The sequence below is a fragment of the Anticarsia gemmatalis genome, chromosome 12 (assembly GCF_050436995.1).
Source record: "Anticarsia gemmatalis isolate Benzon Research Colony breed Stoneville strain chromosome 12, ilAntGemm2 primary, whole genome shotgun sequence".
Lineage (NCBI taxonomy): Eukaryota > Metazoa > Arthropoda > Insecta > Lepidoptera > Erebidae > Anticarsia > Anticarsia gemmatalis.
In genome coordinates, this window is record NC_134756.1 from 4,146,536 (window position 1) to 4,174,401 (window position 27,866).

General features: G+C 32.4%; 1 protein-coding gene across 4 annotated transcripts in view; it reads left to right on the forward strand.

Moving 5' to 3' along the window:
- Nucleotides 1-27,866, forward strand: part of IP3K2 (Inositol 1,4,5-triphosphate kinase 2) — a 177,944-nt gene that overhangs the window by 42,368 nt on the left and 107,710 nt on the right. For 3 of the 4 annotated variants that reach the window (XM_076121296.1, XM_076121298.1, XM_076121299.1), the window contains exon 1: nt 14,161-14,424. The exons of the other annotated variant lie outside the window; for it this stretch is intronic. The gene's annotated coding sequence lies outside the window, so the exon portion shown is untranslated. Of the gene's footprint in view, nt 1-14,160; nt 14,425-27,866 lie in introns of those variants that run through there. 4 annotated transcript variants of the gene reach the window in all.

A 27,866-nucleotide genomic window follows, 5' to 3' on the forward strand; every position in this document is an offset into this window, starting at 1 on the left:
CCAACAAATATTATGAAAAATATATTAAAGGGCAGTTTCACAGCTAATTAATAACTATCAGATAACCTATTTGGTGGATAAATAACAGAAAGTGTATGTCTTGTATTTGACAGCGTCTATATAATTTTGAAGGTATTTCTGATGGCTTTATCGTCTTTTTTTTGAAATCACGATCACCAGTTTAAGTCTACGATAAAAATCATTTAATTTAGATAACAATTAAAATAAAGCATGAAGAACTAAACAGCGTTGAAATGCTTCTTTAAAGTAAGATTCATTTCAAGGATTTTGTTTACTTGTTCAATTAAATGACATTCTAAGTCCTGATTCCTAATGAAGAGGAAGTTTACGTTAATTTAATTAACAACGGTTCATTTGATTGGCATGAAATTGCAATCAAACTACCTTAGCTTACTGTCAACAACTATAAAACAGACGGTTCGCTCTTATAACTTAAGTCTGGACTAAATTAGTGTCATATTAAGAAAGGGAAATATTAAAAATAGTCTCGTTTTCAATAAAATAACCACGTTTTGATGCCCCGACAGTTCAAGCTCATATAATTTTCTGCAGTTTATTATACTGGTTCATTCGTATGTAGGTATGTATTTATATTAACATATTATCAACTTCATTAAATATACGTTCTTGAATCCATTAATACAACATCGAACAATGACGTCGCTTCTTAAGTGTTTATATCAAAGGTTATAAAATTCACATTAAAGTCTACTCTTGCCTTCTGACGTAGATGATATAAAGAATATAAGCCAATGTGAATGTGTTTGTAAACGAGATCGAACAATAAATACATTTAATAATATAATAGTGATTTATTTCAGGCGAAATACCCATATTTTGTTTACATGACATAATTATATAACATGGATATAACTACTAACTAGCTAAACTAAGATTTTACTATTATTATGGTTAAAGATAAAGATAAAGATATTTTATTTCGTAAAAACATGTGTATATACAGACAGGCTATAAGGCTTGCATGCAAGATGTACAAAATAGAGAAAGTGCGACATGTTTCGCCAACAATGGCATACAAAAGTTTTTAGGTAAGTATAACATTATTTTTGACTGCAACACAAAATTAATAACATTACATTACATTACAAAAAATAATAGTCTTCTTCTTATCGTATGGTTAGTGGTCAACCTAGTGTCAAAGTTGTTCAAGCCGCCCGAAGGCCTTTGACATGGCTTAACGACTGTTATCTTAGTAGACAACAACCGGGACCGACTTTTTACGTGCCCTCCGAAGCACGGAGACGCCCAGCTCAAATACCACTATGCGGTCACCCATCTATAGAATGACCGCGCCTACGGTTGCTTCACCCACAGATCGTTGTAAGACCGTAGAAAGCAACTGGCTATGGGCGCCTCAAAATAAATAGTAACAATAGCTTAGGTCATACTTTTAACATATATTTCCTTCAATAAAACAAATAATATTTCTAGTCTATGTCATTAATTAAATTAATAATTGAAAAATGTGAATAAATGAAATGGTTAATAAATTTAACCTATTAATGTTCCATTTCTGGGCAAGGGTCTCTTCCGGTAATGAGGTATAGGTTAGGCCTAGAGTGCACCACGCTGGCCAAGTGTGGATTAGGGACTTTGCATATCTTCAAGAATTGTTCTAAAGACCTCTCAGACATGCAAGGTTGCATCACGATGTTTTGTCTTACCGTTAGAACAAGTGACAATACACTACTACAAATAAATATTTTTAATAGACACTTAACTCCGAAAAGTCATTGGTGTTTCGGATTCGAACCATCGTCCACTGCTCACTGATCGAACAATAGGATCACTAGAAAGATTCTCTACAGTCAGTACTGTCGACTATCGAAAGACTGACATTTAAAATGTACTGCCAAAATAGTTCTTACGACGCCCGTTAGAGGCGCTGATCAGATTTGAATACATTTCGTGATGACTAGCCGTAGGTAGTCGATAGTAGTAGAGAATCGAGCTGCAGTATAAATCGCTCATCGTAAGCAAAAACTAACATGTTATTAGTTGCAAATAAATAGTTGATTGTTACGTGGGTATGTAAGGAACAATGCCTTGTTATGGTTGTGTCGTTTTCCGTCGGTAGTAAACTGATAGTTTTAATTTTTTTTATACACTCGTCCCCACCCATCATTGACGTCAATCAACCGGTTGCGCTTTGCATGTGTGCGTGATGTTTCAGTGTGTGCTCAGGGTTGTCGTTCAAATCGACTTTTATAGTATGAAAAATTTAACAAAATGAGGCATATTGACACAATGGCTAGTTGACTGGTTTAACGAAAACATATTAAATTTGTACTTGTAAAAGGTTCACCTAAAATGCTCAGGCTACGTATTTTTGAACGACTGAATCATGTTATTGAGCACTAATTTGATAGCAACGAATTTACGAGCCTGTGACGTCATTACACCGTATTTCAATACTGAATTGTGTTTTTGACATTTCATAAAGAGTAACAGATTTGACAGGCAGTCAAGTACCCAATTGTATCATTAAGGTGCAGCGCAGACGACAGACTATCCGTGACGCACTGTTTAGTCTGTGTGTAGAAATGCACACAACGCGTGTGCGTTACTACATATAATTGCAAAGGTTCTATTTTCACAGACTAAAAAGTGCGTCACGGATAGTCTGTCGTCTGCGCTGCACCTAGTGCTCATTTATAGTAAACTATAAGTCTTTATTTATAGCGTAGTGTTAACCTACAGAGGTATTTATTGTAGCTTTAATTAATACATGGAAGTATTAGTCACGGTTACATACGTCATACCGTAACAATATTACACTGTAATTACTGGCGGACTTATATCAAAGGAAAATGGAAGTTTACTATTGAAGGAAATAATTTATTTTAATATGACTACCTCCGCGGCGCAATTAGTATTGTATGCGACTGCCTTACCGATGTTTTAGGTTCGATAGTATATTTTTTTATTTTAGAGCCCGTAGTTTGGTGACATATCCGGTAAATGAGTAAAAGCTCTCCTATTACACGGGACTAACATTATAAATGCTGAAACGTCAGTGTATTTCGTACACCTCTGCATACACCTTCGGTTATATAATATAGGCATGATGATATAAATATTATATATTAATAATAGTTAGTAGTACCTAAGTTTAAGTATGTAGAGTATAGAAGCTAAATAAGTACTTAATACTGGGAAGATTTTATCCGCCGACAGCCCTGGAAGGATTGAGCAAGTGTCAAATCGCTTGAATCCGTATACACATGCGTCTATATAAGTAGTTAAATTTTTGCATGTGTGTGTGAGTGCATGCCTCTGAGCATGCATTCGTTCGATTATTCTCTTCTTTCCTTGTTAGGCACGTTTCGTTGTTATGGTCTGAATACCACCATAGCTTAGAATTAATTTCAATTAACAATAGTGGTACTGGTATTCCTTTTATTGCATATTTTCATTCAGATATAAATGGTAAAGAAACAATGATTATTGTTAAAAATTATTTGTTGATGTTTTTTTTTATTGTTGTACACATACTTACTCATTATCGTGTTTGTTTAATGACGCCTAATAGTATGGGTGTTCAAAAAAGTGGTCATTGATAAAATAATGAAGAACTTTTGTAATAAAAAATTAACAGAGTAATACTAGGTATTTTTATTTAATTTATTTCCATAGTTTATGGGTTTTGTGTCTGTAGTAATATAATATTTTGCAATACAGGTCAATTATACTACGCGTTACCTTAATTGCAATAACTGCTATAATTGAAAAATGCTCATATCAATTTTACTACTGAATTTTTTTGTTACCAAGGAAACAAAATCTAACAAATATTACATTGCAAAAATATAAAACCTCTTCAATACTTATCGGTAAAAAAAATCTTACTAGGTAGACAAAGGCTTTAATAAGAGATAAGCCTGATGACTGCGCAATACGTTACAAGTTCCTTGAGGCTGTCAAAAAGCAATTACTTGTTATTTCCTCATTCTTCGATCTCGCCTCTTTGTTTTTGAGAGAAAATTGCATGGCTAAAGATCAAGGAGAGTTACTTTTCTTGAAAAGTAGATTCACTTTGATGATACAAGCTTTTAAATATTATATTGGAGCCTCCTTCTTTTAACATTCGGTTGTTTTTTTTATTTTACTAAAAGAATATTTACAATATATTATATAATTTTATTTTTTTACAAAATGAGCTTTTTAGATATAAATAGATAAAATCGAAAACAAAATTATTTTTTTTTCATTTTGTTCAACTATTTATTAGACTTAATCTGGAAAAGTTAAGTTATTTTATCAAATACAATGCCTACAGAAATATTTTTTTATACATTTGCTGTCAAAAAGGTTATATGAGACATAATTAGAAGTCGGGAAAATGGGTTTTTAATCCGTCATATTAAATGTTTCACCGGTGTTTTCAAGACATTTTAATTGCGGTGTCGGGGTTGATCCTAAAGCTAAAGACATCATTGGGCAGACCTAATATATATTCTGTTGGAGATTTAAATGACTCTTTACATATACATTTAATAATAATTAGATATATTTGACTAAAAGCATTTGCAGTATTCGTAATAATTTCAACAGAAGATATTTAATTGGACGTATTTTACTCATTGCAGTTTGTGTTTGTTTGTCTGTGTCCTTGTTTTTAAGGTGAAGAGTTTCCTGAAAATGTTTATTGTTGCGATGATGCAAGTTAGAACAAAATAATTTAGTTTTCCCGGCGTATTTGCAATATACCACTACCTTATACAGACAAATATATTGCATATTTATAACACTGGCCTATTGCTGACACAATCCTTGAGATTGCATTAACGCAACCACTCGTAAATATTAGGTCGCGGAAAAAGTCTTTTCGCATTGTAATATGTATGAACTTGTAATAAAATCTCTCTGGCTTCAAGAATCACAAATGAGTACACGGTTCATTAGGTTTCTTTCGATGAGCTCGTTAGGGTAGAGAAAATATTTTATTACAAGTTCATACATACTATAATGCGAAAAGACTTTTTCCCCGATCTAATATTATTATAATCCATTAACATTCTTGAACATTGTTACTAAAATATGTCCTTTTTAAAACAGGTCGCTCAGGACTCTTTCTGACCCTTGCTTACTTTATTTTCGAGTTAAATTTAAAAGTAAAATTCCTTGTTCCAGATGATAAACGCTGATTGAGGGCCCGGTTGACTCTTGAGCGATCTGCGGGCGCCGGGCAACGAGGAGCACAACTGGATCTAACTTGAATCTTTGCGACACTTACCCCCGGTTTCTAAGTAAATTTTTTGTATGAGCTTTAACGCTATTGAATAGATAAACTACCGCTAAATAAACCTCAGAAACCGGGGGTTAAAGCTTCTAATGTGTAGACTACTTCTACTGACAGTTACTTCTTTACTTTGATTGAGGGAGCTAGCAGCGTGAACCATAAACTTTTGATACTTTAAACATTGAACGCGAGGTGCCAGCTTATTATATAATAATTTTGCCAAACAATCGTTCTCAAATGAATATCTAGCTAGTTTAATAGCCATATTTTCGGGTAAATAGATACTATATGTGGCTAAGTTGGCACACTAAAATGGGGTAGCTAAAAATATATATGTGTGTTGTGTGCATCAGCCACAATACTGTCGAACAGAAAAACATTTAATAAAAGAGTTTCACGTTGCTAGCATCTGTTCAAGAACTATCCACTTTACGCATGTGATTTGAATGTTGAATGAAAAAACAGTTTTTACACGATTTGATAACTGTTTGTGTATGTTTGTGTTGTGAGTATATTGGCAATTATTTCCTAAGTTAAGACTTTCTAGAGATCCTAATTTTATTATAAAACATGTTATTTATATGACATGTTTCGTTAAAGGTTGTTTTGAGTGAAACAGTATTTATTTTAATTTCAACTCGAGTACTGACGCTGGTTGTTGATTTTTGGAATTTTTTAAACCTTTTCGTTTAAAATATGGTTTTGATTTGTGAGACTTTTTATGAATAAGTAAATGGTTGAGTAGTTGTGTATGTAACAAAAAAATATTATACAGTTTTAATAATATATTAAGATCATAAATATTAGTTTATAATATCTCAATCAATAGTTTTTGGAATAATATTATTATCAATAAGAGGCCACAGTTTAATAAAAAACTATAATATATTTAAAGCGTGAATAAAAAAGGTCTTTTTAAAAAATTAGGAATTCGAAATTTATTTATTCGTTTTTGGATATTACGGGCAAGACTTGTATATTACAGCTCCTTAATAAAATGTTGAAATGTAGAGAAAAAATATACTTATACCAAATAAATATTTAATTAAGTATATTATATTACTGTTATTATCTGTTAAAGTAATTGTATATTTAAACATCTAGCTATTATTATAAGTTTAAAAAGTTGTATACTTTTGAGGCTATTTAAAAAATATTGTAGAATTTAGAAGTACGAGGATAAAATTTTAACTTGAAAATTTTTGGTTCTTGTTTCTGAAGAGATTGTGGCTTTTAAGAAAAACTTAAGATATTTTCTAATCCAAAATATTAAAATAAAGATGATTGGGAAATACAATTAAATTAGATAATAAAATTGTTCTTCATAAGAAATACGATTATATTATAAATATAATCATACAAAACTGTTTTATAATGTTATAATTACTCGAGGCGGTAATATAATTATCTTGTTTCTGAATTTCCAAATATTTGCAATAATTCGATTGTTAAAGAAACTCTTATGAAAATTATAGCAATATCACATCAATGATTTATTAATGATTCTCATAATTTTAAAAGTTTTTATTTTAAGTTATTATACCTTATATAATGATTATTATTTACCGTAAAAGTATTACGAATTAGAGTAGAATTGTGTGTTTTTTTCCTTTATCCTATAATTTTGTAATTTCCAGCACAATCAAGAATAACAAAGAATAACAACATATCATTTTTTAGATTTTAATTTTTATCTAATATTGTATTTCTTTTAGTGATATCATTTATACCAAAATAATAAAACATCTTGCCTTATGAGATTATTAAATATTAATAATTTTCTTGATTAATATAATAATAAAATTATTATTGCACTTTACATTCCATGTTTTTTGTTTTATAATAATTATATTTTGACGTTAAATAAATTCTGTATTATATTATATGAATAAAATTTCATGAGCTGCTATTTTTGGTTGAGAAATAAAATAAAATAGTTTAAGATAGTTATTATTATATAATGTGAATTCTGAATAAAATTTATTTATTGTTTATTTGATTCATTATTTTATTTTACTTAATATATGTATTTGTGATTGTTTGTGATCGTACTTATATGTATACCTTAACAATTTGAAAGATTTTGAAAGAAACTTTTCAAAGTTTTCTTCCTATAGTGCTATACAGAAACATAACGACTACTAACTTTATTGTAACAGATATTATATAAAAGAAAATAAGCTCTACTGCCTACCATGGACACATATAATTACCTAGAATTTCTTGAAAGAAAATAAAAAAGAACAATATTAAATCTAACTTTAGACCTAGCTTCTCCTAGAATTTCGTGATAGCCTGGTTTTTAAATTACACACTACTGACACTACACAGAAGATATAGTATTACTGTTTATTCCACGCCACATGTCCAGAAAATCGTTTAAGTAGAGCTTGTCTAGTTTCAACCCAAACAGGAAGAAGGTTACGATTTCTACTGCATAATTCCTAGCTCTATATAAAATTAACCTAACTTCTATTAATAATTACATAGTTAGGTAATTTAATTAAATTCAGTATATTATTAATGCACTAAAATAATAAGTATACGATACCGATAGCACATATATATTGGATTGTTTTATTTCAATTAGCTCCTTTCAAACCCGTCTAATGACGTCAATGATTAATAATATTTACTGTTTTACATAAATAACTGAATAATATTATACGAAGTAGGTAGAACGGGTAGGTACGGACAATTTATTGTCTGAATTAATTTTGTAGGTACTTTCGAAATGATGTATTTTAGTATTATACAAAAATAGCATTTGAAGTAAATAAGAAATATTTTCGTAATTAGCTAGTTTTTATTATTGACTTCAAATGCTATTTTTGGTTTTTATAATAGGCCTATCAGTGACATTGACCAAAATGTAAGGCGACAGAATTTGTAAAACTATGTTTATTTTAAATAATGTTGGTTGTAGGTACTTGTTTCAAATTGTTTACCAGACATAAGTGAAAATATGCAACAAACAAAATACCTACCAAAGCCCTTATGTTAACGAATGCCCTTTGATAAAACATATCCATAAATCTACGTCTAAACTCACGAATTAGGTCATTGCGGAACGAATAAAAAAAGTAAGCATACGATAATAAATCTTTGTCCAAAGATTATAAAGTTCAAAATCGTTTACAGATGATAAAAACTAATTTCCTTTGTTCGAAAGCCCTTTCCACACAATGACATAACGCATGCGCGGATGACGCGCGCACTGACCTCGACTTCAGCACGTGGGAACATTAGCCGTCTCGCTCTAACACCAGCTTAACCAATGGGGTAATTTGGAAAAATACAATAAATATAATATATCTGTCTCTTTTTGTCACGAGTTTTCTTTTTATATGGCCTTAACATATAAAATTAAGAGGTAAATAATATTTGAGTTGCGAGGATTCTGTCAAATCTTCTGCTGCCGTTAAATTTACGTTATTATTCGTTTATTATCGGGGAAATAAGCTATGTCGAGAAGGAATTACGGAGTTACTAATTTGTACAAGAATTCAAAGAATGCGTGTGGCATTTCCTTTTCGTAAGAAGGCAGGAAAAATATTGAGTGGCAGATAATAATTCGATAGGTAATCCTTGGAGAGACCGCTAGGGTATTGGAATGGGGCCTTGACATTTTTGTGTGAAGAGCCACTGAGATAGATTGTGGTTAAAATATTTTTATTAAATTCTCTTCTGTTATTTTAAGCTCTTTTTAAAGCTTTCGCTGGATGTATTACTAGGTGTCGGTGTCGGTCAAATAATTGAACTGAAACTAAGTCGAACGGCTTCCTTATTCGTCACCAAAATGAAATTAATCAAAACAAACATTAATTTAGTTTAGTATACTATTACTAACAACTTATTAACTCAGTGAGCGAACTAATCAGCGGCAAATTGTATGCATGTCAATTTTTCTATAAATTTACGTCATTGAACAAATAATTTGTAACTGTTCCGCGATTGACTGCATAAATTTGCGTCGTTTGTATTGTTATACAAACAATGGAGGCGTTTGCATCGATATAGCCGTTACATCATATTATGAGATGTAATTACATGACTATGACGTACTAATGTATTGCTTATTTGTACTAGTTTGTGGTTGCAGTGAAAAATATAGTATTAAAACTAGAATACTACTTTTTCTACTTCTCTTCAAACAACAAGAGTTTCCATAGTCCAGTCACTTGTCCATGTAATTTGACGACTCATGATAATTTAATTTGTAACAGAAAAATTGTGTGAGTTACTAATATTATCTATTCAACGAGTTTGATCAGAGATTCGTCATGTTTTCCCAACGAATAATATATAATCATCTTCCGATAATTTAATCTTGAGACCGTCAAATTCTTATGTAGAGCCCGTATAGATTTTTTTTAGGTCTCTCTATGACTAACCTCGGATGCTCTGCATTCTCTCGCATTAATTCATTCAAGTTTTTCCCGGACTTTGCTGCAGGTATTTCAATGTAGGTAGGTACGTATATTTTATCTTTACCAGTTTTTTTGGTCATAAAACTGACATGAATGGTCTATATTTTGTACCTCTGTTTAACAAAGCTCTTTTGCTTTCTTCACTCGCTGCAAACTTTCTTAGATTTTGTACATAAAGCAATTGTGTCTTGAAATCCAAGTACAGCTTCATCGTGTAAAATAGATTACAGTACTTAATCCACACAATGAAATGAATAACACTGCAATATGTAGATGTTTTGATTTGATAGAGAATGTGATTCAACGTCCATTGACGCACGAGACTGGATTAGTTATCCATCTCGCAGCTGTGTTGTTTCAATACCTAACGTGTAGTGTTTCATTCAGCGATTATGTTATAAAAACTGTAATTTTTCTTTCAAGAGCAGTGATAACCGTGTTGGTTAAGCATGCACCTTTCCCATGCATATGCACCCAAGTCGATAGTTCGAACCCGCAACACACCAATGTATTTTCGAAGTTATGTGGGTATTAGAATTAATGTCGCTCGCTCTAACGGTGAAGGAAAACATTCTGATGCAACCTTGCATGCCTGAGAGTTCTTTAACACACAGCACTTGGCCAGCGTGGTGAACTCAAGGTAGGTCTAATTCCTTCCTCATTTTGAGAGGACACCCTTGACCAGCAGTGGGACACTTTCCCGTATTGGTATAGTTAGAGATTTGACGGTTACCAAGGAATAAGAGTACCTTTATAATCGATTTGCAGTAGCTTTAGTTAGCGACTCTACCAAGAAGCAGAGTTGAACAATATTGTACAATAGTCAAGCTGCTAAAATGTTTTTTACTTGGCTTTGATAATTAAGAATTTCGCTTCGATTAGTTTTAAGCCTTTAAAAATCGTAGTGCCTTTCCTTAAAAACCATCGCCTTATAATTATATTGCGTGTCTGTGTATCTGGACATTATTTTAGCAGGCGCTATTGATTCAGCAAAATGGCTGAGCGCCTGATACTTAGTACTTATGAGCAACACGTTGTCTTGTGATAGTTGTCTGTTTTTATACAGGCGCTTGCGTCTTGTTATCAGACTGTTTGCGTTAAATTTATATTTTGGATTACTTTAAAAATTTTCGTCAACTTATCAAGGTGATCTGCAGAGGACTAAATTGACGACTCAATAATAAAATAATTTACAACAGAGTTATCAGTTATCACTTTTTATTCTGCTCTACTGCTGCTAACGTATGCATAACAAATGTAAGTGTAATAGTGAGTTTAGCAGACTTTCAGTATATTTTTTCCTTTTAAATACAATCGAATGAAGAAATTGTAGAAAACGTCGTTGAAAAAAATAACTTCAAATAATTATTGTATGTCCATTTTTCATGTTGTCGTAACGTTATAAACGTTTTATTATACAGTAATATAATATTTATTTCATATATCAGGCTCATATCTAAATAGAATGGTTTAATAAATCAAAAACAATATTAATGTGTCTCAGTCACATTTATTTGTCCTCGCATTATGACAGCCGTATTATATCGTCAATCGTTAAAACTTTATCAAGCTATTAGTATCCTTCAAGTAATTCAACCAGTTCATAGATATTAATACCAATGTAAACATTTATGAACAATTCTCTCAATATAGATAAAGTATGAATATTAATAGTATTTTTTATTTCCTTATCGTAACATGGAGAACAAATTGAACGTTTAAAAATTAGCACATTTACACACACCCTTCTGAATAACGTAACCATTCTTGATCGGATACAAATAATTTTAAACTTATTACTTATTTACGCTTTACTTTTTAATTCGACAAAGTTCTAACTGAACTCTAGATAAAGTGCAGTTAGAACCTTTTCTAAATGAATTCGCTGTAGAGAAAATCTAGAGAATTTTTGTCGTATATCTTATTAGGCGAAGAGCGTGCGTCTAGAATACCAATGATGGATGTTATGTGAATATCGGTGGAAGTGAGTCGATATTGAGTCGGTATTAAGTCGGTAGTGAGTCGGTATGAAACAATATTGGTTGCGGGAGATATATGAGGTGTCAATGCGTGATTTATTTGCGTGCCTCCGTCGATGTCGGGTGCGCATGAGAACTGCTAATATAGTGTGGAAAGAGAATTTATTTATTTAATAACAAATGTCTAACGTTCCTTTAAATGTTGTGTGGAATATACTAAAAATAAATATTTTTTGATATAGAAGATCTTCTAGATCGCAACAACAAATAAATAATGCTGATCAATATTCTTAGATACAGATAATAATATCCGCCCTTTCGTAACGCCACAACTCCCCTTGTTTACACCTAGCTTGGGGTGTGTCAATAAAGCACTTCCCTATCATTGATCCAAATATTATGTATATTTTTTAATCGGCTACATAATTATTCATATAAAACAATTTTGTACCATAGGAAAATAATGCTAAGTTTTTAATACATATTTATAAATTACTATTGAATATGTAATAATAATAAATAAGTTCATATTCCATGTTAAGTTAGCTCTAAGTAAGTGCAGAGTACTTTGCGGCGTCGAGTAGCGTCTACATTATATAATATGAAGCAATTTTGTAGATAATTTCTAAAAAAAGTGTTGATCAATCCGGCTCAAAAAGAGTATGATTTCACGGTGAACTCTATATAAAGAAACTAGTTAAAACATCGTAGAGTTGTTTGACAATTTAATAAAACAGGGGCATAAGTTTTACTGTGGTTAACGCGATTATAAAAGTAATAATTTACACCTAGCGACCACACCGTCCAAACATTTATTGTTTTCTGCTTTTAAATAAATACAAAAAAAGAATAAAATTTAGGATAATCGAGTACATACGGAACGTTTTGTGTGAACAACTGATTAACACTCCAGTGAATACTGTGAAAACTATATTTGTTAGTATTTTTAAGTATTGGATGTTGACTATTTGAGAGAACCGAATGTAGAAGAGTATGCATACGTACTCAAGATCACGCCTTTTTCTCACACAAAGGTAGTCCGAGACCAAAGAACGAGAGTAATAGCAATTCCTTTAGTTTTCTGTATTTTTTAGGACCGTCAAGAAAACATCTGTAAATAATTGCCTTCTTTTAGTTGATTGTCATAAACATAAAGTTTTCAAAAGCGTATTTCAGATATGAATTGATTAAGTTCGTCGGATATCTCAAAGTCTTTCCACCCATGTATTATCTCAACACTACAATCTCCAAGAACGATGAGAATGCAACGAAACCCTTTTATTTAATTCACTCGGGCTCTCTTTCATTCTTAAAGCGAATTGATAGCAGGTAATGAGAGGGCAATTGAATTAAATTGGCTGCCATTAAAACGTCATTAAAATGATTCCTTCACATAAAATGCATTATCTTCGAATGGATTGATGTGCGAGAATGTGGTGTGGCTTTTGAGACTTCAATTAAGGTTCAAACTTTTGTTTCTATTGGAAATCAGATAATACTGTCAAAAGGTCAGATGTATAGTACTTGCAACAGGAGTCCGGCAAATCCCATCTTATTTTTTAATGTAGTTGTTTTAATTGAGAAAACGTATGCATGTTTTATTTACAGTTTTGTACAATACTACGGATCAAATGTTCAATTGCGTAAATTTATAGCAATTGTGAGTTGTTCTCACTGACTTTTTCTTACTGAACTGTTATTATGAAGCTAACTAAATTTCGTTGAGAGTTGGGAGTTTTACATATAAATGGTTTGCAACCACTGGAGGACTTTAATTGATTATTGATTTCCTATTAGAATAACAATTCATAAAAAGAGACAAATAAACTTCTGTTTAAATATACTTCCTTATATATAACATTTCTTATCTACACAATCTTAAAAATATCGACCTTTACGTAACGGACTTTTACGCGAGCAATCCTATCGACATTCGCTAGTTGAGTGTTACCGTCGTTAGAGGGCTAGCTTAGCACATTCTATACATTTTTCAATGAATAAGCATTCCCACAAACCTCACGAAGTCACGAAGCTGATTTGTGCAAGCAACAACTGGACCACAAAACTTTTTATAAACGCTCTAATCAGATGATTCTTAATCCCAAAACAAGTTTGCACTGTTGAATACATCAATCCTTGTTACACTAAGTAAAGAATCGCTGACAAAAAAATACCTCATAACTAGGCCTTTAAAAGAGGACAAAATAACTTGTCGGAAGTGGTAAATATTGTTAATGAATCGATTACGATCAAGCAGTATGTCAACTCGAGCACTAATTGAGATCATCGATCAAACTTCGATTTACTGTTACACTTTTAAACAACATGACACAAAATTGGCTGTCGTTTCACGTCCCTATTCGCCAAAAACACACCGTCCCGTCTCGAGTTATCTCAAATCATGAATTAATACATCGGTTCAGGCTGTGGGGCGAGTCGTGCAAGTCACAACACCACCTACATTACATCGCCAGTAGTTGTACAACCCGTGAACCGCTTACACGCATTCGATTTACGCGATAATCGAATTCGGATTTAATTTTCGATTTTAGTGATGTGTAAATAAATCGAGTTGAAGTGCATGGATCCGATTCGGTGACAGTGCTCGTTAATGATCGGATCGAGTGTCAGTGGATCGACTGTGGCGGTGTAGTGTTACATTTTAATGCAGATTGACGTAATGCAAGTTTGTGATATGTGAAGTAACTGTAAGCCGGCGGCAGAAGTTGCGGTATTTATTGTCATAACTTCTCGCAATTTATGACTGAAACTAAGCGTACATTTTAAAATAATTATATAAAATTAAACATTGCTTGCAGCAAGCTATCTATCCTTATAAAAACTGACCATTTATTTGTATTATTATCAGATAATCTTTGAACAAAAGTTGTTTCAAGGATTAAATAACAATACTTCCCAAAACACATTAAAATTACATTTCCTACAGATCAATGTCCAATCTAATTGTTTACGTCAAACAAACAATATCTTTTGAATCACGGCCGCAGCTTGTCCAGTTTCGAGAATGATTTGATTGAAGTAATCTTTGAATCGATCTTCACGCACTCAGTGACGTTAATTGCCAGAACAGCTTATCGATAACACATCTCGATTATCGATGCATCGATACCGAAACTAGCTCGATTGTCGAGTGTGAATTAGATGAATGGCATTTTAATTCAGTGACGTAAAATATCTATTATATTTTGTATTGCAAATTTAATATAAAGATTTAAATAAAAAGCTGTCACGAATACTAAAATTTATTAGCAATATAGACATTAAGAAAAAACTATGTAAATGAAGAGTAACAGAAATATCGCCTAGAGCTTATTTATTAATTTAATTACATTTCTACATGAATAAGAAAATACTCCGTTATTATTCTCCTTTTTTATTATCATGAAGAGCCTTTACGTATTTCAACTAACTAATCGGTATTAAAGTTAAGTTAATTTAATATACCGCGGTAAAATACACTGTCTCGTCTGACAGTATATTAATAAAATACAATTTTAAGTATAAAATGCAATATTTTCATAAAGAAAATAATTCAATTTAATATCAGCAAGGAATTGGATTTAATGGAAAAAGATTTACTTATTTTGCTTTTTTATTTAATTTATTAAAAAGAACGGTAGAATCACGCACTAAAATAAACACATGACTTATTATTAAGGGAATCTAGAAACTAATACAAGCGTTACTGCCGTTAAACATGCGCTTAAAATATTTTTCCTCAAAATAATTGGAAATTGAATAATATTTCAGAGCATTATCCTTTAATATTTATACACTGGAATAAAATAATGTTACTAGTGCTGTCCTTGACTGAACTAAAATAAAATCAAAATTACATAATGTTTTATACAATACAGGGTTTAATATTTTGAGATCTTTAACTGGGCAATTTTTTTAACACCAGAAAAAAACATATTACGTATAATTATGACGTAGGCAGCATAGAACTGTTTAGTTTGTTTTTTTTCGCGATAGAAAAATATCCCTAAATATAATTATATAAAACTTACAATTCATAAGTCTCCTTCGTTGTTTCGTTCGTATTCGTATTCGTAGCAATACATAAGAAAAGGTAGAGACGATAAGTCGATAAGTACCTAATCAATCGTGTTTTTATTTGCAATGTTTGTAACAGTGGTCTGAGTCTTTAGAGTCGCCTTCAGGTATTTTTCCGAGGATTTTGATTAACTATAAATCTGATTTTCAAAAGCCCTTCAATATATGTATGTAGACGCTTAGATTTTTATTCTTTACAGAAAATATCGTTATATATACAAGTTCAAAATCCATACTACCACAAACCATCTGAAATATTCAGTTTGTTTTCAAAGCTTTGATTTACGTCATTAAACATAATATACAATGAGGTAACATGGCGGTATCAACATAAACACACGAACATGGTAAGCACATGTCTTAACGGCGATGACATGTATATGAGGAACATAAGGACAAGGGGACTTAAGAATTCTGCTTATTAGCTCTTAGTATAAAAATCAATGTTTTATTTCTTGGTTGCTTAATCTAGAATTCAGTGCACAGATCATGTTGGTGATGTTTTGCGAAAAGAACTTACCTTTGTGTAGTTTTCGTAATCGGCGGTCCCGTATGACAAGATGTGCGAAACAGCAGGGATGTTTGTAGGGATCGTAGCAAGTGGCGTTTTTTGCTCTCCGCCTATCTCTTTGGGAAAAAGGTGTAATTTTATGTATGTATTAAACAGGCTAACAATAATAATATAATATAAATTATAATTCACTTACAGAGTTCTTTTAGGTTAGTTAACCGTGTGAAATATGCCTATGTATTTATAATTCAGAAGAAGAGTCTATATGGTGAAAAAAAAAAAATCTTGGGACTTTATGCTGAATTCTCCCAAAATATAAAATGATATTAAAACGATTTAAGAATCCATTATGGTCTATTAGACGCCTTGGTAGAAACGATGATAATATCATAGTCCGAAATCCCCACATAGAGCTTTAAATTCGCATTTTTTCTGAAGTAAAAAACGTAGAATTAAATTATTTGACAGTAAATGAATTCAAATAGTATGTCGTTTTGCAGTAAGGGAGGGTAATTATCGTGATCATGATCGTGAGCCCATAGGTCAGACATTAATATCGCAGCAATTGGACCGTGAATAACATTATTTACTATCTAAATATTCTCAGCTTTCAGGCAACATATTTTTCGTTTTTCTTTAGATAAGAATAATGTTTTAAAGTCACTTTGTTACTATAATTTTACATTGTATTAAAAAAAAAAAATATGTATTATTGTGACAAGAACGCAACTAAATTGCTTGCGTCTTCTATTTTAGTGATAAACCAACGTAAACGAAGCATTACCTCTGTCTGATATTTTGAATTTCGTAATCTCAAAATGTCTACTTTTCAAAGTTCTCGGAAGGCTTTATAAAACAAGTCAAGCGGCATGATCAATAACATTTCATTCATTCGTACAATTTTTCACATCCGCTTGACAGATGAATACCTTTTATCTTAATCACAAAGTTCACTCTCTTATTAAAATCAATTTTTAAATCAACATCACGTGTTAAATTAATCCAATATTTTCCTCATAACCTCTAATCTACAAACACCGATCCGTATAATTACTTATCTTGACCCAATAACATCTGCGAAAAAGCACACTCGGTTGAACTGAGGTATAACGTTTATAAATCATATGCAGAATTAATGAGTCGGCCGTACAGTACGACACTTACACGATTTTATTTAGAGCTGTATTTGTAAGCGTGAGCTTTGATATCAATGTTTATGACTGTGAAGTGCTGTAGAGACGATGTATGGAGTAAGAAAATAAATTTAATGTTCGTGTATTATTTTTTAAATTTGTTACAGAAAAGTTGTCTTGCGTATGTCTCTTCGTGGTCGAAAAGGTACTATATTGTACGAACTGTGAAAATGATTAAGAATTGCGAATAAAATATTGTTGTTTCCAAAGTTAGTTTAATCACTACATTGTTTTACTACTACTTTAGGCAAAATATTTATGATTAAGCTATGAATAAGGGGCGTTTCTATTTAATCAAAAGTTTACGTTCGTATCTGATGCGATTACAAAAGTTCATGCATTTCCCGACGCAAAAAATGCACGCGTGTAAGGTTAAGTTCTAAATTTCTTGAATTCGTCAACATTATCTTGGTAATGCCTGCTAAAGATATGTCAAGCACTTATAAAATATGTGTGACATTATGAAAAAACTTGTAAAAACGTAAACAAAATAATCTGCAAATTACCAAAAAGAGACATTCCGAAATCTTATCAAGTGCCGAATAAATTTTACTAAAACCGGCTTTCGATAGTGATCTTTGAAACAACAAGTTGAATTAAGAAATATTCTTTGTTGGAAGCCGACGGGGTAAGTGAAGCATGGTGTTAAAGTGTAGGATTGTAAGCCTCACAGATTCCGTCGGTACATATTATATGGTACAGTCGGCTTTATCATAGATCGTTCGTTACAAGCCGTTGGAGTGCACGTAGCTCACACACGCCAATTTGAAGCCGTACTCACGAATTTATGCGTCTGTCCAACAGAATTATATTGTGGAGAAGTATTTATTGCATACGTAAAGGAGTCATGTTTCTACGAATTTGGTATCATTTGGACATTGTTTTAGATTGATTTGTGAGCTTGAAAGTTCGTTTCTCTGAAGAGTTGCTGAATTTGAGTTGAATAATTGACATTTCGTTTTGAACTTTCGAGAGTTATTACTTCAGAGGATCTTTCGAGGATTGTTAATTCAAATGATATTTATTTATTCATAATAAAGATTATAATTTCGTAAAAAAATTACCTTGCCCTACAGTCTAGAAATTGATTAAAAATTTCATACGCATTAATTTCAATTTACTTTTAAAATCTTCTTTGAAGAGGCGTCAGACATTTTTTTACTTCCTCTAACACCACAAAGGTATGAAAACATCCGTGTTTATTTGCGATGTTGTATACACGATGTATGGGTGGAATAAATTATAAAACAATTGTTCAGTTGTGTCACAGTACTCACAGATGAAACAATGAATCTGGGCGTATTCAATGTTATGTCGATTTTATCGTACATACTGCATTATTTATGAGCAGAGCGTCTTTTTGTTGGGCAAATTCTTCCCTGTGTGATGTTTTAATCTAAACCAATCGACCCGCGAGCTAGTCGGCAGTAACCGAACACCGGTCTACGGTCCAGAGGACTGGTGATAAACTAAATAAATAAATGATACGGCAAAAAAAGCTTTTGAATGTCGGATTAATTTCAAAAGTTTCAAATTACTTAGATGTTGCTTACTTATTGCATTGCTAAGAACAATAATTTACCTTAATCAGAAAACTTTATTCGGGAATAATTTGGTTTTCTTTTTGTTACATTTATTTACTTACTACTTACTTACTCCGTTGGCTCAACGACCCAAAATGTGTCTTGGCCTCCGACACAAGAGAACGCCACTTTGCCCGATCTTTGGCCACTTCTTGCCAATCCTCGGCTTGAAGCTCATTATCATTAATTATTTTTGTTACATTTATATTTATTAAAACTTTATGTTATATATGCCTAAATAATTTTCATAAAGATTTAATTTCATTTCCATTTATCGTCCTGAAATTGATAAAATGTTACATTGTCAAGAATTATTAAAATTTCAATCTCTGATAATTATTCACTTTCATTGCAATATAGTAATCAATTTAATCAAACAATCTTAACAGCAAATAACACGTACTTATATCATTATGTCGATGGAATAATGTAAGTGTCTGTTGCTCTAACATTTAACATCATTTAGTTCGTCACGTGTCAATGAGAAGTGTCTGTCTGTCCGTTTGTTTAACATGCGAGGTGAAGCGCGGAATGTCTAACCTTTCTTAGATGAGGATCTTCAAAAAGTCTAGTCTAAATGTCATGGGTTTTACGAAGATACTCTTTAAGAGGAAAGAAAAAGAATCATATCCTGAAAATAGGATGAGTTTGAGGCCGTTGTAGATATTTGCGCTTACTGATTAGCAAGTTAACCAACCTTAATACGGATATTCTATAGATGGGTGGCCGCAATGTCGTATTTGAACTGAACGTCTCCGTGCTTCAAAGGGCACGTTTTAAGTCGGTCCCTCTAATGGTCGTTAAGTCGTCGTTTCAAAGACCTTCGAACGATTTGAACAATTTTAACACTAGGTTGATTGCCGACCGACTGTATGATGAATGAATAAAATTATAATTTTATAGAAATTAATTCATTGACGTACTTGTAGTGCTCATCTTTCACCTAAATATTATACGATAGTAAATAAATACACCTAAATATAGATTCAGAACAAAAACATCAATGAACTGAGGGTTATTGCTCCATAGAGTTTTGTTCAGGTCATGATTGACGTCACGCATTATGCGCAGGAGTCGATTTACATGATCAGTATACTGCGCTTTCTGTATAAAGGTTATATGGATGGATTTTTGCAGGAAAAAATGATTTTTTTTCTGTGAAGGAATCGTGATCTTGGAAAAATAGTAAATTTTTATGATTTTGTTCAACAAATGCGTGCAAAATTAAAAAGTTTAATTCAATTGGACAGCAACAGAAACTGAAATAAAAAAAATATTAAGACGTGAGAAATTTGGCAAACAATGACTAATACTTCTTTACATCTTATTTTGTGACAATTGCAATTGGTGAATTTTAAATAATATTAAGAACACACAAAGTTGTTCCCGACCCTAGATTCAAACTCCATACCGGCTGCACGATTTTAGCGGGTTATCCATTGACAAACTAAGTAACAAATTCTCATAGCCACCAAAGTTATCTAATAACTATCCCAGTAGTAAAGTTGTATAGAAAGTATTAACACAGTACATTAATGTAGTAATATCATAAAAATGGTTATAGGGAGTGTCATTTGTCACATTGGATATGATTGATTGCAGTCATTCACCATATTTGGTATCAACTGTATATGTTGTAAAGTAGACTATTCGTGTAATATTTTTGTTAAAAGACGGTCTCTTGGCAACTAAAGTCTTGTAGTTAGAAGAGATAGTTGTAGTTAAGAATTAATTATAATAATTTCACCACTTCGTGCAGCGGTCATGAGTTCGACTCTCACGAGAGAACAATACTAAATATGGTCTAAAATAATTAGATTCGATTTTTCTGGCTCTTGCCTTCTTCTTCATTTATACTTTAGTAGTAGTTTATAAAATAACATAGTTGTTATTTTTACATACGACCAAAAATATTACTTATTTATATGATAAATTCAAAATACGCAGCAGGAACTGCGATATAAAATATTTGCGATGCCTCTTATAATTCAAGAAATAAATATTTTTTTGTAATATTATAAGTCAATTTTGGTGTTAAGTGAGACGTTTAACAGAATGATTTATAATACTCGTTCATGAAATTATAATGCCATTTTTGGTTTTAATAACTGAAGTAATTGTATGATGATATTCTGACGACGTTTTTAAATTGTGGTGAATGAAATATTTACTTAAGATGTTTATAATTATTTGCAACCTTCACCAGTTTATTAAGGTTTCGAGTTCTGATAGAATATCCATACTAATATTATAAATGCGAAAGTAACTCTGTCTGTCTGTCTGTCTGTCTGTCTGCTACTCAATCACGCCTAAACTACTGAACCAATTTGCGTGAAATTTGGTATGGGGATAATTTGATACCCGAGAAAGGACATAGGCTATATATCATCACGCTACGACCAAAAGGAGCAGAGTACCAGTACTTAATGTTACAAAAACGGAGAAAAATTTCACCCATTCTTTCTTATTAGACGCAAGCGAAGTTGCGCGGGTCAGCTAGTAAGAAATACTGTAAGTGTGGTAAATGAACTATTAATACAACGTTCTTCAATTTATTGTATTGTTTGTTAGTAAAATTAGGCATTAAGTTTCTTTGTGCATTGTGCACTAGATAGAACTTTTTAAACTGCGCATTCGTCATGCAGTAGAACGTTCGGACTTTATCAAATAAAAAAAGTAAAAACAAAAAATCATTGTTCCTCCGTTTCTGCAATGTTTTCATGCGATACTGCAGCTTTATTAAAATGCAACACAGTACATTGTATATTTTATCAATAAATATTTATACCTTTATTAGTAACGAAACGGCAACAATTTACAAAATAAATTAAGAGAATGGAAAATAGAATTATATAGGAATGAGGTTAATGACCACATACAGTAACACTATCAGTTAATTTACCATATATGGCGAATATGGTTTAAAACAAGTTGGGTTAAATTTTGCGTACACCTGAATTGTTTTTATAGGCTGACAACTTACTAGGTAGCGAGCTTTGCTTTGCTTATGCACGATTTGTCTAGAATAATAATTAACAATTCTGTAAAAGCTGTTGTCGTGAGAAGAAACGGCAAGAAACGCGTGTTAATTTTTAAAATACTTAGGCAATCGGCAACCGAATAAGCCTGCGGGTCACACACACATACATACATAAAATCGCGCTTACTACTCACAGGGGTTCACAGAGACCAGAGAGTGCGGGTCACTGGTGTTCTATATCATGATTTTTTCAACCTAAGTCGCACACCCTGCATATATGGCTTTCTACTAAGTTGTTGCACTATAATGCACTTTTATAGTTCATGTAGTTCAATAGATAGTAATTATAAGTGCACTTATAATTAATCAGTTATTAAGCACGACTAGTCTATGTTTGCTGTTTTAATAAATTAGATATTAATTGCAGTGGCTATATTAAATTGTGTACATTTATTCAGAGGGTCAAAGCTCATAATTATTTTATTGAAACCTTTGAAAGCTTCTAAAGGATATACCTCCAAATTGCAATTGTTTTAGTGTATATTTTTATAGTGAACTAAAGAAAAAATACAGAGTACCTATAAAATAGCTACGTCATGCAAAAATAAGTATTTTTAAATTATTAAGTTATTAGTGTTTTTATTTTTGATCACTTTATTAAACTTTATAATTATTGTTATTTCGAGGCGCCCATAGCCAGTTGCGCTCACCGGTCGGTAAACGATCTGTGGGTTAAGCGATCCTTGGTCACTCCATAGATGGGTGACCGCATAGCGGTATTTGAACTGGGCGTCTCCGTGCTTCGCAGGGCACGTAAAAAGTCGGTCCCGGTTGTTATCTACAACGATAACAGTCGTTAAGCCATGTCAAAGGCCTTCGGGCGGCTTAAACAACTTTGACACTAGGTTGACCACTAACCATACGACAAGAAGACAAGAAGAATTGTTATTTCAAAAAGGTTAACCGTGTAAACCGTTTTGAGTTTAGTATGAAGTTAGATCAGAATTGTATTTCATAAATAAAAATAAGTAAGCACCACAAACTCGCATGTTTGTTGATTTATTTATTCTCCATTCCGAAGATTTACGAAAGGCCCAGCGGGAGATCGAATCGACTTTCAACATATCGTGATGTTTTACTCGAGTACGTCGGTCTTTCACACGAATAAGCATTTAATACAAGCACCCAATAACAACAAGATAAAATAAAAGGAAGAATTATATTTGTAACGATAGCAGTGATAGCCGAGTGGTATAAGTTGACACCTCCCACGCATGTGGTCGCAGGTTCGAACCCGAGGCAACACACGAATGACTTTTCGAAGTAATGTGTGTATTAGGAATAATTATCACATGCTCCAACGGTGAAGGAAAACATCGTGAGGAAACCTTGCATGCCTAAAAATTTGTTTAAAACATTTATTGAGGGCATGCAAAGTCCCCAACCCGCACTTGGCCAGCGTGGTGGACTCAAGGCCTAACCCCTCCCTCATTACGGGAGGACACCCTTTCCCAGCAGTGGGACATTAATGGGTTAAATTTATTTATTTATGTGTCACCAATATGTGATTTTATCGGACTGTCGACAGTAAAATTAATAAATTTTAACTCACTAATGTCCTGTAGTTCTTTCTGTGTTCTCCTGGTATTAGGGTGTTCAGTCCATCATGGCTTAGGGGACTGTTGGGGACTTTGTATGCCCCTAGAATTGTTTTAAAATTTACTATATTTTCTTTTTCTTTTATCGTTAGAGCAAGAGATAGTGAATTTCTTTTAAAATGAATATTTTTGTAAGTATCCTCATGGAATTATAGTCTTCAGTCCATCACGGCCAAGTAATGGTTGGGGACATTGTAAACTTTGAAGAACTATTCTTAAATTTACGATATATTTTTGTTTAATGGTTAGAGCAAGAGATAATTAAATTCTTTTGAAAAAAATATTTCTTTTTTAACATCCTGCAAGCGCAGATTAATTTATCACAAAATGTCGACAGTTACTCTGTAGTGGTTGAGAAACGAAAATCTCAAAGCATTATCACCTATTCTATTTACGTACCCGTATTTCATTCCCGTCTTATCCCAGATATGATCTTGAAGAAACATGTCTTCGAAGGAAATATCTTCGTTAAAATTCTCAGGACATTGTATCGATAGTACGATTTACTCGTGTTTCTTATTGAGCTGACATTTGTAAAAGGTTACGAACTTTTGCTTGTTACCATTACTTTGTTGAACAGGTGCGTGTAAAGGGTTTATTTTAGAATTTCTTTGCCGAAGAATCCTTACAATATTAGCTCATCCTCTATAAATAATATTATAAAGCTGAAGAGTTTGTTTGTTTGTTTGTTTGTTTGTTTGTTTGAACGCGCTAATCTCAGGAACTACTGGTCCGATTTGAAAAATTCTTTCAGTGTTAGATAGTCCATTTATCGAGGAAGGTATATATCATCACGCTACTACCAATAGGAGCAGAGTACCAGTGAAAATGTTACAAAAACGGGGAAAATTTTTAACGCTTATGTGACGCAAGCGAAGTTGCGCGGGTCAGCTAGTCCTCTATAAATACGAAAATAAGTCGAAAAGTTCGCTGTAACGGCAAAATTAGTTGATTTGTTATTTGCCAAGATTATAGTTTATTTATATTAAAGCTACATAAATATTTTTAATAAATCACAAACGTTAATATAGAGAAAGGTCTAATTTTGCTTGTTGATGTGCAGTTCGGTCTTTTATTTACAAAAGCAAATAGATAACTAGCAATTATTATAAATAAGGATATAAGGAGTTGCTATTAATTTAATTTACTCTTAGGGCGTTGTGGCTATAAGAAATTGAACATTTATTGTTATAGTCCAGTAAATTGTCTAAACATGGCAGCCAATAAAGAATCTTCGTCGCTACGCTTTATGTCGTGAAAAAAATATGTAGTTACATACTTACGTGATTATATTTCTTAGGATAAGACTAAGTACACACAATTAAATAACACTTCAGTATCTTTGTCTAGGAGAACAACTCAGTACCTAATAGAAGGATAAGTCTTGGGTGATGTCATGCAACACGCTCTTTGATCGTCATATCTAAACAAACCAACTGAAAAATATAATTGACGGATACTGGTTAAATAAAAGTATTATAATAAAAAAGTCAGTGCTTAAATAATCGTGAACTAATTGTTATTAGCATTTACCTGATTAATTTATACAATTCCACAATACGAAATTACTTTTTGTGACTTAGTATTTTATTTTTAAAAGCTTCAATATGGATTAACTTAAAGGGCGTTATACCATAAGTTATCAATTATACTCTTAGCCTTAGCTCGGCACTCCAAGTATCCATGTCGTCCACATTCAGACAAAAAGCGAATACCTAGAAATTACCTACAATTAATTTATTTTCCACAAGCCGCTAGCTGTATGAGATTCCGACACATTTAGCCTTTACATACCAATAAGTCTCCTATTGCGATGGCCAAGAAAAAATACATGGAAAATGAATCAATAATTAAGTTCAGAACAATTAATCTACACAAGTATCTACCCGCAATTTTGTCCGCGTTACAAGATATCCAGGGGTAAAAAATATCCATCAACTCATAGGACATTTTTAAGGCTAAACACTGTGTACCAATTCCATTAAAGTCCGTTCGGTAGTATTTGCTTGAATAAAAACAAACAAGATGCATACATACATACATACAGACATACATCCGGTTTCAGAAACATTAGCATTTCTAATATTAGTCAGATTTACAGCGTCATGCCCGTAATACGTAAAAGTATACATATTATCATGTGCAGGAGATACAATCGCGTATCGTCATTTAGAATGTAAGACCTAGGCAACATGGGACGAGTCTGTTGCCTTACCCGGGGCGCGTTACCAAGCTCCGGACTACTTTTGAGAATAAATCTTTACAGCACTCTGCCCAACCCGTGAATTGAACCCAAAATTTCGTGATCAGCAATCGTATACTCCACAAAACTCAGAGTCAGTCAATTAAGAACAGTTGTTACCAAGAAGTTATGAATAAGGGCTTTCATACTACTTATCAATGCACAAACAACTTGTAATGTACGATTTCGATTTAATTGATAATGAATTTTATTGCCCCGAGTTAAGGTGTATTTTTCTGCAGCAAACATTCTGATTGAATGTGGGTGTCAAAAAACAATTCGATGGTGAAATGTAAGTTTCAAAATGGAAATGCTGAATGATGGTCAAGTAACTGTCAGGTCAATCAAAAGAAAAGAGTACACAGTTATAAATTGATCTCAATAAAGAAAGTACTGGTTCTCTCTTCATCATCATCATACAAAGGTTGACTATAATCACTGCAGAGAATAAGAATATTTTTGTATCCAGAAAATTCTATTTAAAAATCCGATTTTGTTATCGAGTACTTTCAGCTCTGTGTTTTTAAACGATTTTTTTCAAAGAGGATTACATCTTGTAACGTTTACTTCTTACATAAATAACTATTTAAATTGGATAAAAATTGAAATGGTCTGATTTTTCACCAATTACTGCCAATTACCAATAACAACCAGGAATCTTCGCCGGCTTTCATACGCAATTACGGGACCCTAAAAACGGAATTCCGTGCGCGTAACACTCGGAACACATGAGCAATAATGCCAATCGTGCGCAGTTTTCACTTGATCAATGCACTGATAAATATAAAACGGCTTACAAAAAACTTTTGACGAAAACTGAAGCCGTACGACTATCTCTTTAGCGTTAATTAGCGAATCGCTCGATAATGTTTCGTTGGCCTTTAGCGAATGTTCAGATACATATCGAACGGTTTTCCCACGATATTTTTTATGAAGTGTCACATTCATATCTATGACGTCATTGTTTTGGTAAGAAGTCGCGAATTGCTGATATCAAATACATACTACAGTTTGTTATATGGAGAGGATATTGGATAATAATTATTGCTTTTTATTAGCGATATAATCAATTAAGAATCTTTAAAAAGCACCATTAAAACATATTATCGTTAAATAAATTACGTTAACATTTATTAATATCTGATATACACTTTAAGACGTTACCCACTCTATGTAAGAAAAGACTTTATTCCAATAGTCAAATCGAATAAATCGCCACCTTTTTTCTATAATAAATACGTATTCTATTACCGAACCGAATATAGTAAAAATCTTTTCTAATACACATATTAGGAACATCAGGCAATTTACAATCGCCGCATACCCACAAGCCGTAACCGGCTTACTCTAACATTTAAAACACTAACTTTAAATTACAAAATAAAGCTATCAGGACAAATATGGTTACAATATAACATAAAACTATCCTTCTAAGGTGTATCAATAAATTTGTCTGGTAAGAAACTGGACAAATTGTTAGAATTACACGTTAAATGAATATTAATGTATGGGCGGGACTTAAAGTCCCGATTTGGGCTGTTTAGCCGTGAGGCGGAGTTTGTAGTATAAACGTTTACGGCTAATAACCGTGTAATTTTATTTACTGTTAAAGGGTATTTAATGATGTCAAAAAAAAGGGGATTTTGTAGGACTAGGAGCTATTGTGTACCTCATTTGACAACCGTTTGATAGCCACTGTTCTGTACTGTGTTATATCAAAGCTGCAATGTGCAATATAGAGGCTATCAAATTGACGTAGGTACTGGAGTTGTCAACTGAGATTCATAATAATATTATGCTGGCCGCTGGGCAAGAAGTTCTTGTTTTCATTTTCGCTTGCTACACATCGGCTTGTTGCTATATTCAGGCACATAAAGATATGTAGATGGCGAACTAAACCAAGAGAGGATATAATTTTACATTAGATTA